At 36.4% G+C, this 17842-nt stretch overlaps 1 protein-coding gene across 6 annotated transcripts in view; it reads right to left on the bottom strand.

The window, feature by feature from the left end:
- LOC145664628 (uncharacterized) overlaps positions 1-17842 on the bottom strand; it is a 435530-nt gene that overhangs the window by 261267 nt on the left and 156421 nt on the right. The window contains exon 1 of one of the 6 annotated variants that reach the window (XM_081731456.1): positions 8943-9147. The exons of the other annotated variants lie outside the window; for them this stretch is intronic. The gene's annotated coding sequence lies outside the window, so the exon portion shown is untranslated. Of the gene's footprint in view, positions 1-8942; positions 9148-17842 lie in introns of those variants that run through there. 6 annotated transcript variants of the gene reach the window in all.

A 17842-nucleotide genomic window follows, 5' to 3' on the forward strand; every position in this document is an offset into this window, starting at 1 on the left:
TTAAATAATACAGCATAAATAGTTTAACCTTACATAATCCAATCATATGATGACAGACAAGACGAGGGTTTAATTTAAATATGCATTAATGTTTATCTAACCTATTTACAAGAAATTAAATATTCAAAATGTAGTATATATTCAGAATATGTTAAATTATATTTAAGAATATTATTATAGTGTGTGATTATAATGAATTGCACGATTTACGTCTAACTCTTTCATAACTGAAGAATATTGTGAAATAACTTGCTTATCTTTAAACGTTGATAAATGCTCTTTCATTGAATTCACTTTTTTTAAATATAGTTTTTATACTATTTATCATGTATGAATCATGCCAAAATTTAAGAGAGTGTACGATGCCAGTTATGTACTATGAAAGACATTTTAGAGGACAAATTAAGACAAAAACCGCACACTTGGAAGTAGTATTGATTTCGAATTTGGCATTTTAAAAAATAAGAAGAAGAAACAGGAAGTGGACAAGGTGGACCACACAGAGAGAGGTATGTATTCGAGTCCTATAAAACAACTGCCAATTTCAATCTTTTGACAAATTTCAAATTAACGCAGTACGACAATGTACCCCTACCAAACTTTGAGAAGGGGTATGCATTTTATTCTCACCTTACAGGAAAAATAAACAATTCCTAAATTTGAATTTTTGGCAATTTTTTACCCATACAAAGGCACTAGCTGTACCACCTAGACTTTCAGATATTTGTACATTGGTCCTATACTATCCTACAAAATTTTTAGTTTTGGGCATTTCCAAAATCCAGGAAGTGGTCCTACTCATCCCTCTTGAAAATTTAGGGTGTACCAAAGTACCCATGCCAAAATTTAAAGGGGTGATCCTATACATCCCTGGACAGAGACCCTGAGGGAGAAAATCGCACCAAGTATCCCAAATACTACTGAAGGTCAGAGGGCTATTGTACATATTGTACAATACGAGTATTTGAATACATTTGTGCGACTTTTTGAAATTACATTCCGAAGACTGGAAAAAGAAATAATTTATTATTAGATGTTTCTTTTGAACCATTGGAATAAAGTACGGACACCACATTCATTCATATGAGTTTTGGATTAACCCCGAATCAGTTGGTGAATGACGATTCGTTGGAGTTCAAAGTTCCTTAGGCTAAGTGAGATAAGATCTATTGCTTAAATCAGCATCCGGACCATTCCTCGGGTACATACCCGAAACTTAGTACTCGCATCAGGGATCGAATCTGGAACTATGCTTGCAAAAAGTATAAGTATATGCACGGGAAGGGCTTTTAAACTATATGGGATCACAAATTTACTATATATGGGCCTTTACATACAAAAAATATTCATATCTCATAAGCTTTCGTGAATTTCAGAATTCTGCCTCTAAAACTACTTTTAAAAAAATGAATGGATATAAATGACTAAATTCGGTGTAGGAGGCTTTTCTATAAAAACAATACGCACGTGTCATTCCTTTGCATGGATTTAGGACACTTCACTCAGGGCAATGAATTTACCACAGTGGACGCAGAAGTGAAAAGGAAGCTTTAGTGAACCACTATATTGAAACATCTATGCAATTTTACGATCGGGGCTGACTCGGTCTCGGTTTCATTATTCTCAATCGGGCTCATGCTTCTTAATTTTCACGAGGCTAACGCTACCTCAGATTCGCCCTCGCTCGAGCTCAGATTCGTATCCTTAATGAGACTCGCGGACGTTCAATCTCTTGCTCATTAGTTTTATTGGTGTCGCGGTTTTTGTGGGTGTATCACTAATCCCAAACTGACGCCTCCTCAGACTCGACTCTGACTCACTATCCATGGCTCGCGCTAATGTACTGAGGTTTAAACCGAATGAGCTCAAGAGGTGGGCTCGCGAGTTGAAACATCTCTGGATTAAAAGGGTAACTTTTGGTTGAGGGAGGGGAACACCACTAAATTTGAATTTTATGTAACTTTTTGGCAACTTTGGCAAGCACCAGTAAATTCGTGCTTGATGAAGAGAAATTTTTACGTACTGTTCTCAATTATGCCCTTCAAGCTAGAAGAGAGAATTTATAAGAGTACACGATTATAAAATAATTTACAGAATGAAAATGTGGAAGGAAAATGTGAACCCCTAAGAAAATCGACGTACAATGCTGTCCACCACAAACTCTCATGGTTTAGGATCGAAGCAGGGACTTTCACGACAGATGGGGGCTTTGTCATGAAGTTAGTGTGCCTCCTGAGCTCGTACTCACCTTAAACACAAAAGACAAAATATTTAAGAAAATCACAACTTAAATTTTAAAATCATACTGGACGTCGCATAAAGCGTTAATTGGTACATGGATTGCGACCTATATTCAAACTGATAGAATCTATTATAGTACGAGATTATCTCTGAAAGTTTTTCTTCTTTAGCTTCCTATCTTGGTAACCAAATCAAGTAATCAACTCAAACTCGTCAGTGTAAACTGACTTTGCGAGAAGATATTATGCATTTAATGATTTTAAGTCTTATACTATAAATTTCTCGAAGGTTCATATTCAAGATGGTCTTGTTAGAACATGCTGTTACACATAGATATTATGCTAAAGAAATTAAATAGTAAGCCTCTCTACCATGGGAAAAATTTTTTTTCGTTGATTTTAGCACATCTTTATTATAAGCACACAGCACCTACAACACAGTTAATTACCCGTCTGAACATTTAGTTTCTTATGTCTCAAATTAACGTTTGTACAGTACTTTTGTTTTAAACAGCAATTAGAACATTTTCCGTGAATGCAAACATTTTTCTAAGTCCAAATCCCAACCTTGCCCATAATTCAGGAACCACGGACTGCAAAGGAAAATTTTTCACATGCGTACTAGGAAGGCCACTGTGCTAAGTTTAGTGACAATCGAACAAATTCACCTGTAATTATACGATATATATTGTTCTTGTGAAACTGATTTTAAAAAGAAAAATCAAATAGAGGAAGAAAATTAGCTATTAACATATTAACATGGTAAACTCAAAGTATGTATTCATGTACTCGAAATTAAGACTCAAAACGTGAATATTATATTTAGTGATCATTATTCTTTAAAATTACTTTTCATACGATAAAGGGATAGATATAATAGCCCATTATTCCTTTCCTCAGTACATCGTGATGGCTCAACAGATCATATAAGATTCAGTATCCCTGCAGAACCCCATCAACAGTTTTCTTTTTTGTGTAATCCCACGAAATGAAATTCCAGCTAGATTCTTTTTTGGCAGTTTAATCTTAGTGAATCTGAGCAAACGATTTTTCTCTTCTTTACCGCTTCTGACAAAAAAAGACATAAAAAATTCAAATGTGTAACTTGCTTGTGTCTGATTATTCTTTTATAAAATATCTCCTGGAGCTCCGCTCTGCTGGAGGTAAGATAATGACGTCACTGCTACAACGCTTGTAAGATTCACAGCTGGTAGGATAGTTTCTCTCCAAAAGAACTCGCCATAAAGCAAAATAGTCCTACTGCAGTTCACAGCATTGTAAACACAACACCCCATCCGTTCTGCAGTTGCTGAGTCCAAACAAGCACAGTAAGGGTTTGAAGTGACGGTTTTATATAGGTAATAAAAGAGGCTCTATTACCGTCGCATTTGGGAATCTGGGCATCCTTTCTTCGATTTTTTCATGTAACACGCGGTTTTAATACATACTATCCGAGATTTTAGTATTTCTGATAAATGTTCTGTTGACCTCCGTATTTTCGTTATGCCTTAAACCATTAAACGATCAATATTATAAAGTTTATTCTGTAAATAGATAATTTTTGCAAATTTTAAAAAAATATTCACTTTCCGCACCCCGACACTTTTACATTTAAGATATTGTAAAATAATATCTGGTAGTCTAAAAAGTATTCAGCCTTTTACGGAAAAGTATTCCCAAATCACATGGTAAAAGAATAGCAGTGTGTCAGGCAAAATGCTATTTCATAGCTGACAATTGAAAGTAGTAGATGTACAAAAAGTGATGGAATTCTTACAATAAGACGTAAGATATTGCGCCGTAAGGATGAGTCAAATTACCGCAAAACAGTTACATTCTACAATTTTATTTCGATAAAGGTGGAAATACTGCCCAGAACCGGTAAGAAATTTGTGCTGTTTATGGGGCAAGATACGTTCGCAACAGCAACAATCAAAAGATGATTCAGTTGCTTGCGTCCTGGACGTTTCGATGTCCAAGATGCTACTCGCAATGCACGACCAACCACAGCAAATGTGGATGACATTCTGGTAAAATCGAGCAAGATTGGTATGTAAGTAGTCATGACATCGCCAATGACCTAAATATCCATCACCAACGGCGAAAGCTCATGTGGTTCGGATTGCACGTTAATTAATAGGTCCACATCTCATATAGCCTAACTACTGAAAGGGACGCTACACTGAAAATCACCATCATCATCATCATCCATCACCAAACAGTCTTAAATCATTTTGAGAAAGCTGGCTACAAAAAGAAGCTTGAGGTTTGAGTGCCACATGATCGGACTCATAACTCGGTCTAATTTCTATCTGCGAGCCTTTACGTAATGAATTCGAGCTATTTCTGAAGCCGTAGATCACAAGTGATTGGAAGTGGATAAATTACAACAATGTGCGAAAAAGATTGTGATCGGAACGAGTAGAAGCTTCGCGGTCTGTGGAAAAGCGTACACTGACGCGCAAGAGGTTATGTTATGCATTTGGAGGGATTATAAGGATATCGTGTATCATGAGCTGCTGCCATCGGGCAGAAAAATAGACTCGAAGTTGTACTGTCGCTGCCTGGGAAATCATGTATTCCAATTTTTTGACCAAAAACCACAGGAGTTTTACAGCGACGGGACTACAGTGTTGCCAGAAAACTGACAGATCATAGAACAAAATGGTATGTATCTGGTATCATAATGTTATTTTCAAATCGCCATACACATATTCTCGATTTTCGACCTCGAAAGGCTCAATACTTTTCAGAAATAATAATAATAATAATAATAATAATAATAATAATAATAATAATAATAATAATAATAATAATAATAATAATAATAATAATAATAATAATAATAATAACTGAATAGTGTGTGCTGCATAATGTAGTAAGTTATTTATCAAAAAATGAGTGAAATTACCAATATAATGATTACTTCCGGTCACTAATTATTTTCAAAGTAACACATTAGACTGATATTTTTCCAAATTCCTTATTTTTCTTTGTTTTTCTCTTACTTCGAAAAAAATTACAATCAATGAACTGAGACTTTTGCTCAGGTTAGTAGTGACTAAAAATTTTATAGATGTATTTCTTTCGACTCAATTACAACGTGACATGATTTGCTGACAGACCTCCCCGCTGGTCTAATGAGTAGCGTGTGTGTCTTTGATACATGAAGTCCGGGTTCGATTACAGGTCAGAAAACACCTAAAATTTATTTCACAAACAATAACGTTAATTACTCATCTGTCTAAAGGCTAAAATCGCGGAACGTTAAAAAAATTATTTTTCCCGGTTTGGTGATAAACTGCTAAACAACAGAAATCTCTTCCATCCTTGCACGCAGGGTCAAATTTTCCCCCATCCTTTGATGTTTTAATATTCTAGCTTAACTTTATCCTCACATCAACTAGTGTCATCGCAGGAACTAAATCGTTCTTTCATATTTTCTGTTTTACCTTCTTAGCGGTCACATTAAACAAAGGCTAATTTATAATCTAGTTAAAATTAGGCACTGTTATCATAATGATATCAAGCAATATTCTTTCATTATTAAATAATACTTACATTTGTGTTCTATTTTTTGCATTTAGTTATTTTTCTATTTCAATTTGGAAGTAGCGCAAGAAAACAAGAAAAACATTTTTTTTAGTAACAACATTTTAATAATAATCCACAGGATCAAATATGACCTCAGACCGAGTCGAGACAACATTTTGTAGAGACAGGCTTAAATCTTGACTTGACTCGACTCGTGCGCATTACTACAAATCGTAACTCACCTAAAAATCAAAACACCTAACTATATTTTAGGAGTTTATCACCTTAGAAAGAAGAACAATATCACTAGAGCCTATAACTCATTCACTCACACTATGGCCTACGGGATGCTGCGTTCACAAAAGCTATCCATTGACTTCTGTCCTTAGGCAACTGGATTCAGTTTCTCTTTGTATTCTTATTTCTGCGAGATCTATCTTAATACTGTCCTCCCATCTGCGTCTAGTTTTCCTATTCCAGTTAAAATTTTGAAACCGTTCCTACTTCCTTCCATTCTGGCTACATAACGTGCCCATATGAGTCTCGTCGGCTTGATGGCCCTACTACGATTTGATAAACGGTATATAGTAAATTATGCAGTTCATCATTATGAAGTTTCCACCTTTTTTCATTCACGTTCCTCTTGAGTCCGAATATTCGCCTTAGGATTTTATTCTCAAGTCCTTTCAGTCTCTGTTCTTAACTCAGAGTAAGCGATCATGTTTCGCAACCATACTACACAAGAATGATTATCGTTTTATAGATTTTAAACTTCAAATTCCTCGACAGAATTCCCGAAGACAAAAGATTTTGAACTGAATAATAACATGAATTCCGTGCTTTCAGTCCACATTTAATTTCTTCGTGGATATGGTTTTGGTCTGTTAATAATGATCCCACATACCTGAAAGTATACTTTGTCGAAAGTATTATTTGATATTTTGACGTATCCATAATTTGCAGTGCTACGATTCCAGCGAATTCCCGTGTATTTAGTTTTTCGGCATTTACGTCTAAACCTATGTTCCTCCAAGTGTTTAATAAGACCTCTGCATTTCTTTTTATTGTTCTCCTATTATCCTCTATCAGAATTAGATAATCAGCATACGTCATAACCTGGTGAAGACCACTCAGCTGTAGGCCCCGGTTGCTATCTTTGATTTTCCTTATAGCGTACTCCAGAACAAAGTTACATAATAATGGTGACAACGTGTCTCCTTGTTTCAAACTATTCTCGACATGAATGTTTGTGGACAAGTATTTTCCTACTCGGACTTCACTTTGCGATTCATTTTAACACATCTTAATTTATCTAACTAGTGTTTTCGGTATTCCAAATTCTGTAAGAGAGTTGTACAATATTTGTCTCCTAACCGAGTCGTAGGCCTTCATTAGAACCTATAGTGTACCAAACTAATTTAGTCGAAACGAATATATCTATCTACTTCTCTGAGTCTACGCATAATTAGGTGGTAATCATCCCAACATAGTGCTAATTGGAAAACCCTAAACATGTTATACAAAGTGTTCAAAACATACGTACACTACGCACCCTAACAGACCGTGTACCTTAGCAGGGAATAAGATTCCTCAATGTAATAAAATGTCAAGTTTTTCGTTAGTATATTATTATAATAATGATTTAAACAAATATAAATCTCAAACTCATGGTAGCAATTGCCCCCCTGCAACGCCAAATGACACCCTGCTATAACAATGCTTTATAATTTTCCGGTAAATCGATTGTAATCGGTAAAATAAATGTATAAGTAGGGTAACTGTCCCAATAATTGACCGTGTACCAGTAATTGACACTGTCGTCTTTTTTCCGACGCAACAAGACTGCGGGACTAGGTACAAGCAAATGCTGCCACCTCTTCTTCCTTTGCAGTGTTGTTAATCCCACACCACTGTTAATATTTGCCTCTAAGTAGTAGTTCTCCAACGAAAACAGAAAATCGATGGACAGTGCAAAATAGTACTATAATACCTATATTAGCGAAAGAAATAAACATGTTTATCCAGGTGGAAACTTATAAATCAGCTTGATAAGTTGGTAGAAAATTATATGGTTCATTAGAATAAGATATTAGGAGATGTCAATTACTGGGTCACAAGGTGTCAATTACTGGTGAATCTCACAAATCTTGGTGTCAATTACTGGTACAATGATCAACTTTTCGTATACATATTGTAAAAAATAATAATTATTAGTCTATTATTTTTATGATGGTCTATATAGATGAAGGAAGGATGCCTTCGTACCTCTACGAGAGATCAGTAAGCCAGGCTCATTTAAAGGGTGAAGAAACTTGCAATTTGTCAAACACTGTTCTTATACTGTCAATTATTGGGACAGTTACCCTAATACGTATTGGATTTTTTTGTATCTGTCATCAGTTCATAACTAGTTTTCATAGTATGTGACATCTATTTCTCAAGTTGCTGATGCTTTGTATATTTGTAAAAGTTTAGCGCGCCTTTCAGCACCAAAGCTATATGAGACGTGGACATACAGTTTAATGCATTACAGTGTAATTACGAACCAGAGTAATGCGTTAAAATTTAACTAGACCCTCTCACCGGGATCGAATCCGGACCCCGTGAACCAAAGGTTCGTGCGATAACTACTAGATTAATAGTGTGGATATATACGGTTTAGGAACATATTATTTTGGAAATAGAGCATCTTAATTATTAAATGTTATATCAAAGTATATTAATGAAATGTTGTCATATAGTGTAAACACGTGTTTGTGTTTATGTCCACAATAGGCAGAACTAGTTGCTAATGGTGTACAGCGAAGTGGGTTTATTAAGTACGGAAGAAGAAAGCATATCTTCCCTTTTTGATTATTTAAAAAGTACTTACACATAACAAACACCAACGACATGAACTAGAAAATCAAATGTCGCCTGTAGATAGAAACAAACTATCTATGAACTGCGAGGAACATTTCTGCAAAGTTACGAAAACATCTAAAGGTTCTCTAACTTCAATAAGTAACTTGACTGATGAATTGACTGGACTTTATGTTCCTTTTACATACATACATTTACACTAAAACTACACTTAGGTAACCATTAACAAGTTACTTTCCTTATGAGGTAATGTGAGGTAGCGAGTTATTTTTGTCGTAAATCAAGTAATGCCAACGAATTACTTACCCAACAACGTTTAATTTAAAGACAATGTAGTCCTTGTAAAACTGCGCTTAAAAAAGAAAATAAAAGATACACTGTTGTTGTAATGTAAATATGTAGTTCGTTTTACTAACCACTCCCCTTTGATACACGCATTTTTAGTACTTGAACTTATTCAACAAACTTCACTCACTAATTCCTTGAATTATGAGATGTTGGCTGTATCTAGAACTAACCATCTACTGACGTAAAGATGACATGCCAAAAGCTCTCCAACATCTGACCTATGTCCCAGCACAAACATAACAGATTAATCTACATCAAGGACACAGATACAGAATGAAAAGAAGAAAAAAAAAACATTAAGGGTAATGAACTTTAGAAGTAAACATTCAAATACTGGTGATCTACTTTGAACATTTCAAAGACAGTTCATGAAGAAAGAAAAGTTATCATAATTCTTTTAACTTTTCTAAATATTCCGAAAACTGAGGACAGATTCTTTACAGATTAAATCCTTGTATCATATCCTTAGAAAGAAAAAGTAAGGTGTTATTGTCGATACCTTCAATGTTCAACAGCAATACCCCACAAATAAAGAACCAAGCTATAAATTAATGTATTAATTATTGGAATGTACAATGGAAGCAAATGGAGTCTCAGAGAAAAGCCACGCTACCATGAATGACCAATGGTATAATCTGAAAGCAAAGTTGAAATCCAGATTCCTATAATTTTATGTTTGTGATTACAAAGCAAGTACTACGAACAGTCTCCATTCTTTTGACCAATAACGCCTCGGTGCTTATTTTCCAATACTAAATACACTGGTGGAAACGCATTTACGAACACCCTGTATATACATAATCTGATTCGAACGAAATTTGCATCACATAATGTGTCTATAGAGAGCACGCCGATCTCAATTTGAATGTCTCAGTACACAGTTCACGTAGAGAACAGTCTGTCTGATTGTATTATCTGCAGAAGTCATACAGCTAATATTTTGGAGGTCTTCGAACGATACAAGTACAGTTAAATGTGAATCACTCTCGATGCCTGTAATGCCATGATGACGGTAACGCGAAAGCCTTTAGTTCAATTGTAATTTCGAATGTGGCCATATAGTAGGGATGCAAGTAAAAAAGTGTGATCACTTAGCGGAATTATCGTTCAGGTCGGTTTTGATGAGTCAGTGGTCCATCGTTGGTGCGCACTATGGAAGGCAAACGGTTTCCATACCAGTCTCCCCTAGTGTAACGTGACGCACCAGGGAGCACCTGTAAAGAAATGTTTTTTTCACGGCATCATAACTGGCAGAACGGTGACCGCAAGTTCGAACAGAGCCATCGGTGATCTCCATATAAGTGGACGAACAGGAAAATTGATTGTTCACTGTTCGTCGAATTGCGGTGGTGGTAAGTCTATTTTCCCGCGTTCCTCTCATATAATTCCTTCTGACACCTGTTCTCCGTTGGCGGGAGCTCATGTTGTTCGGATTCCACGTTAATCAGTAGGTCCACGTCTCATATAGTCTCGCTGCTGAACGGGATGCTAAACTAAAATCAACTCATCTCAACCCGTTCTCCGTTGAAAACTTTTGGTGGTGTCGAAAAAGTTTGCAGTTATATATAGCTTTCTCCGATGCTCCACAGATGTAACCGTGCAATGAAGTGACTTCAAGGACGAACATTTTAGGAATCCGACTCGTTGTACTTAGGCACGTAATGTCGATGCAGGGAGCAAGCGATTCTTGAAAACGGTTTATCTGAGTTAACTTTAGTTGTAAAATAGAGGAACAATAGTAGCAACATGAGACAGATGAGTAGCAAAATTTAAGGCAGATAAGCGTGTATGTTGTCTTTATAAGTTCAATCTCCCAATTATTAAGGTTGTGAAACGTCGGTATATAATATCCAATATGAAGGCGTAACAACAGAGATGTGAAGAAAGTGAAACGGAATATCATTTTGGTACAATCCATAACTGATATAAGCAAATATAACTTTACACATAAGAAGCATTACATCTGTATGTAAATCTAAAAGACAACATTATTATCCTTCGAGTGTGTCATCCTAAAATTCTTTCTTCATATCACTACACGAAAGTACATCATATTCATTACACATAAATTGGACAATATTACATAAAGTATTTATCTTCGGTTACAAACATACCGCAGAAAAAATCAAATATGGTTCACATTTCAGGGTATCCACTCTCTAAGCGTTTTGAAATTCCCGGTTTTCCCGGCTCTACCAGATAATTCCCGGTTATAATGGGCACTAAAAGACGAATATTTTGCGAAAGAGGCGGAAGAATTATTATTTAGTTCCCACCCGAACAATATAAAATTATGCTATCGAAAAAAAAAATATATTTTCTTATCTGTTTTCATTACTTCCCGATAAGTGCATTGATTTTTATTTCCAGAAGAGCAACTTCTTTTGCCTCAGCAATTACCTTTGCCTTTCTAGCTTCCAATTCCAGTCTTTCTCGTACACGTTCTCTCTCTCTTTCCATCTTTTCCTTTTCACTCAAATCTTTCGCCTTTTTCTTCAAATGTTCAGTATACCGAGCATGTGCATTTCTGGCCGCATGTATCATATCTTTCCTGATTTTGACTCCAATCCACCTAATGCACTCACACCATCATACACTTGTCTCATGGCAATAAGGCTCTCCTGTTTGATTCTCAAAAATGCATTCAGAATTCACAGAAAATCCTCTATCTACTGATGCATTTCCGTGTGACAGTGTCAAAATACATTGTATAAAATAACTGAGTTCTCGTACACTGTCCTCACTGAATACGCTAAGAAGTTCAACATAAAATGCATCCAGACGCTTCTCCTTTCTTTTAAACGTTTTGCACTGATTAATAGATTCAGGTGACGAAAATACCTTCCGATATTGTCCCATAATTTTATCTGCTTTGCTTCCCGTAAACCATCGTTTAGCTACCATCTCCTCCAAAGATAATGTCAAACGCTTCTCCGCTAATGTCAGGTTGTCACCAATAAGCACAGGATCGAAACACGAAATAGCTCGAGTAAGTTTGTATTTCAATGGTGACCTAATCATCGCTGCGATAGCTTCTCTGCACGTTCGTCGCAGTGTTAGCTTGTCTAGATCCGTTATTTCCTTGATTCCACGCATGGCATCCCTAGCTGCAAAGCGTATGTCCACATCTTTAGCAGGAAGAAGATTGTTTTGATCTGATATATCTATTTTTTGAACAGATGCACCTGCTTTATTAAGAAGATCACCCTTCACTATTTTTCCCATTAATCTTTGTACGAAAGGAGTGAGCTCTTCATGCAAAAAGGGTCCCATGGGTTGGTCTGTTTGAAATTCGGTCAGAAATGATTCCATCATTGAAGCAATAGTTGAGAAAAATGCTAATTTTGGTGCTAGCATTTTGTCGTGCAACTTTTTTCTTTACACCTGAGAACGTTGTCGAGTTAGGTGTTTTCTTGTCCTTCTTGACACATGCAATATATTTAAATGACGCAACATTAATAAGGCTCGAGATGAACGTCACTGTTTTCTACCCATCTAACAGCAAAAACTTCTTTGGGAAAATATCAGATTCAGTGTAATAAGTGTAGTCCGACCTTCGTGCTGGCGAGTCTTTGAATAAATACTACAAAGCACTACAAAGCACTAAGTCCCAATCTGTCTTCTGCATGTCGGTTTTGAACGCCCCATTAACTACATGAAGACCGCAACTACCAATGCTTAACAACACTGGACTTTCCGGTGTATGTTGCAGTTCAAGTTGCAAATCTGACAATAGTTTAAAATTGACACTTGCCCCATCCATGGACACCTGAATAAGTTTCTTTAAAACGTCCGAAGATACCTTTTCACTGATACCTTTTAACAAATCTGACGCTCTTCAGTGTCCGAGAAAAACACATGTAAAGTATCTTGTTGTAACAAGAGATTTATTTGGATCCCAAAATCGTACATGTAAATCCATTTGTTGCCTCTGAGAAACTTGATTCAATGATTCGTCGAAACAGATCACAACGTAGGTACAGTCTTTTAATAACCTCTTAAGCTCTCGCTCGAAATAGGGTGCTAATCCAAACACTACTGTGTACCCCACTTTAGTTCGATGCAATTGCATTTTTTTTCTTGCAATATCACTGTCAGAAAACATAAATTTAATGTTGATGCACAACGCTCAGCTTCTCGGAGAGACATATGGTTCATCACAATTTGTAAACTCCAAAGCACCTCAGCTTTAGTAACTGAATCTGCTAATACATAACGTTTAACAGTCGGTTTAGAAGTAGAATGAATACTGCCTGACTGACAAGAAAAAGATGCGTCATTCTCAGTCGAAGATGCAGAAGTTGACGCTTGACAATGATCGGTGGATGAACTTTGATGACTATTAGTTTTGGATGACTTCTTAAACGCAACATGAGTTAATCCATTCACAACGCAAATGAAAGTCCTCCAGCTGATTTTTCCACTGTATTAGGCAATAAAAAATAATAAGAAACCATAATATCTCGGCATATGTCGGCCTGATAGGGGCCAGAATTTATCAAAAAATGTTGCTTTTTTTTAAAAAAAAAAAAGTGTCTAATTTTGGTTAGATAACGTCAGTTTCGGTTAGGCTGGGTTAGGTCAGTCTGGTTAGGTTAGGTTTGTTTCGTTATTTATGTTTGTACTTACTATCATGGTTTGTATAGATTGGCCCGCAAGAATTTGTGCAAGAAACTTCAATATTTCGCTTTCATTTCCCACATAAGTACGTATAAAATTCAGAATTGACATTTCACACCCGATGCAGTAGCTCTCAACATTAGTTTTCCGTAACATGAACTCATTTCTCCTATAAACATTCTGTTCTTTTCGTTGTTTTGGCTCCCATCTGTCCGACATAAGCCTAATACCTTAACAGGTGGAAACAGAGGCGAGATATTATACTTAAGAATGGCCTTACATGCACACAACGTTGATTGCCATGTACTTAATATTCGATTGTATCGGATTTGTTAAGGTTGGACCTTGTACTCTATCTGTGGAGAAAACAACCCACTTATTTTCATGGACGTAGGTTAGCCCTACAGGGCAAGTTTATGCGTGGGAACAACATGTCATATAGCAAAACGTAATGATTATGTCAATTTAAGTTCAAACCTGTAACGAATAACGCAAATTTCATTAATATCGATGATGCGTATCTTTTTGACTCCACACCCAAATACAAAAGGAAATAAAACCTGACATAATAGTATACGTCAATGCTCGTCAGTTACCGATGACGCACGAAGTGCAGTCTTTTACGGATTATTCATTGACGATCTAGGAACTTGAAAATGGGGTAACAAAGCGAGTATCATTCACTTTGCTAGTGATACGAATATAAAAAAGAACATACGTGTATTCACCTTTGTGATCGTACTCCTTGTTTTTTTTTTTTTTTTCACGGCGAACGCTCTTCAACTGTTTGAGTATTGTGTGCAGTAGTAGCAGGTCTAGCGTGATTGCTTAGCGGTTTTTGTGGAGAAAATGAAAGGTTTGGGGGTTATTCCGTAGAGGTTTGCGTCATTTCGTAGAGGTTTCTGTGAGCTGAACGTAACGCGAAGTTTGTTTTCTTCTTGTTTACTTTCACTTATTGGTAATTTGCAATTTCAGGAACTTTCTTGCGGGCCTTATAACGTCCTGCAGTTCTAGCCAGAGGTTCCGCCTACGTGGAGGTGCCATTTTTTTTATGGTTCTGCGTACATTGACGTAGCTTGTGCTTTGTGTTCTCCAGGTAGGTGGCAGCACTCTGCAGTAGTATGAGGACGATGGAGAAAATGGCTGGTGTGATAAATTATGCGTGGATCATGAACCCCGTGTACGATTTTTATCTGTTTCTATATTGGTGCTTTGAAGTCTTCTATTCTACTTAATGACTGATTCTTTTGTGTGAATTGTGTTGAATATTATATTAAAAAGTCATCACTTGGCCGGTAAGCACTTGTATGCTGCTGGGTAGGTCATTCTAGGCATTAACTTTTACAGTGCTTTATATTTCTTGATTAAAAAAATAATATAGCCCTTCTACTTATTGTGTCCGCGTTTTCGCTTGGTACTCCCTCCCTTATTTTTATTGCTTTCTTGAAATTTGCCCTTGTACTTACAGATGTTTTTCTAGGAATGTGTTTTTTTTAATATGGTATGCGAAGAATAATAATGTGCCCTTGTACGTACTGTATGAGTATATGTGGGGCATTTGAAACACACATCGCATGTCACGTCCACGTGGATGCTTCTTACTGTTGCATTACGTATAAAAATTATTATATTTGATGTAGAAGTGGTAATGGAACACATAAGAAACGCAGATCACGATGTATTCACACTTCATGTTGGAATGTGAATACAACATGATCTGGGTTTCTTGCGTGTTCTATTACCACTTCTAAGTGTTATAAAATCATTTTTATACGTAGTGCAACAGTAGGAAGTATCCACGCGCACAGAAGATGACGAGGAACTGTTGTATACTATTACCAAACCTGATTGTACCTAACCTGTGCATCCGGTGAGAAGGGGAACAATAGCTGGTCCAGCACTTGTTATATTATGAATTTCACAATTTTCTTATGTACAAAGGTCAATGTACATTATCCTTCACAAGGGGCACTATCCTTCCTTATGTATTCTTTTATGGGCTACCCGGAGGCATATTTGCGGATCCCAAACGTTTCAGCATATCCTCTGACCTGATTGGTCGATACAGATGCGATATCACAAGACATGATCTACATATAGCACAAAATAAACGAAAATTGTTGTCGGCTCTGGTAGCCGAGTGGTCTAGCGTAACATGCTAGTAACGAAAATGTTTTGGCGAGGGTTCGAATCCTGCCTACGGACAGTTTTTTTTACTACTTTTAAAAATGTTTATAACACTTCTTTTGTTAAAATAAGATTAAAAATAATATTCAAAAAGTGTTTTAACGATCATTGCTTTAAAATTTTCATTAAACTTCTTTCATTAAAATAAGTTTGCCCTTGTACTATATAGATCCACAGCAAATGTAGTAGTAGTAGTAGTAGTAGTACGTTTGCCCTTGTACTATATAGATCCACAGCTAATGTAGTAGTAGTAGTAGTAGTAGTAGTAGGAACGGGTTAGAAGCCCCGCAGGGGTTGTTTGGATTATGTTCTCGACATCAAATTGGCAAGAATGCTGAAACGTTTGGGATCGGCAAAAATGCTACCCGGAGCATCAAGAAGCACTTACACGCACTGTAATCCTCATTTGTTTTTAGTTCATTGCTTACCCACTGGGAAGTGCTAATGTTGTTCATAGTGGCTGCTTCCGAAAACACGCTCATTTCCTTCACGCCGTTCCGTTATCCTCACTTGCTTACACTGTACTTCTGCATATCAGAATTGGATGCGATAGTAACGCACCATTATGTAATAAATTTACACGTACTGCGTCACTAACATAAGCCTAACGTAAAATTATTACATTAAAATGGATTACTGCCGGGACCGGGGTGACGATTGCTCATCAGACGCAATCCCAAACTCGCTCAATTTCATACAAGTTCATGAACAATTTATTTATTTTCTGTGGTGTGGAATCACTGTGACAAATGCCTTTCTACTGTTATTCCATACTGTTAAGAGAATAATAACCATCAAGACGTAATATGCTCCCTTGTACTTATCGTGCTGATGTTACCACGCGTGATTTTTTAAAAAAATGGACTAATGACTTTCTCACTGACTATTTTGTCTTTTTTAGTCACTTCGTGATGCAGAAGTAACTTTTGCCTAATCCAGAAAATCAATGCCCTCCTTTATTTTGGCATTCCGCGTTTGAAAACTGCTTTCGTTTTACATATTTGCTCACATCCGTACATTTGAAGTATTTTTAAAACCAGTTTTAAAGATACTCAATAAACTTGTACGCTATCAATAAATGTTTTATGAGGACCAGTCCTACAATCTCCTGATGCCGCTTACATGTCTGATAAGAACGTGATGATAAGTGATCACAATATTATTAATATATTATGTAAAATGAGAACTACTGCCGCAACATCTTGCTGAAAGTTTTAAATTACTCAATAAAGTTGTATACCAATAAATATTCCCTCAGGGAAAGCCCAACAATTTCCTGGAGTCTCTTAATCGTCAGATAAGATAATGGAATGATACAACTTATCACAGTACTAATGTGTTATTTGACGTAAAATAATAACTACTGCAGCAACATCTTGCTAACTTCTCTGGTGGTTAAAGATATCAGGAGATTGTAGAACCAGACCTATTACTAAATAAGCAATCGTAAATGCCAACTAGACAATCTCATTCCCGCCATTTACTATTCGCATTCATCTTTACATTGCTATTCATTTTAAACAAAAACAATAATAATATATCAAAGAAACAATTCGTGCTACTTAGAGTTGACTTACAGTTAAATAATTATCCATTTTTTTTTTTTCTTAGAAGTTCAAGGTCAAAACAAAAGACCGCACACATGATTCTACAACACACGCTCTTTCAGGTTTCAAACAACCCCTTTGGCGCATCACTACTCTATTCTTTATTAAAAAAAAAAAAAAAAAAAAAAAAAACTAACATGGTCGATAAGCGAACCACAACGTAGGATTCAAGCGAGCGCCTGTTTCACCGTCGCCATATTCACTTGCGATTCACCATTGATGCTGAATTCGGACGCCCCAAACGGTGGATACCGACAGGATGACGTTGGATCCGACCCTTGAATTCAGAAGCGCCCAGTGACTTACCGGTAGAAAACAATTGAGCTACGCCTTGCGTTTTTAACTTGCGACCTTCTTCGGCTATTATCGTTGTGTTTCCCGGTTCTTTGGAGAAATTCCTGGTTCATGAAGTTCCCGGCTATTTTCCGGTGCGTGGACATCCTG

The sequence above is a fragment of the Thermobia domestica genome, chromosome 11, assembly GCF_964235325.1.
Source record: "Thermobia domestica chromosome 11, izTheDome1.hap1.1, whole genome shotgun sequence".
Classification (NCBI taxonomy): domain Eukaryota; kingdom Metazoa; phylum Arthropoda; class Insecta; order Zygentoma; family Lepismatidae; genus Thermobia; species Thermobia domestica.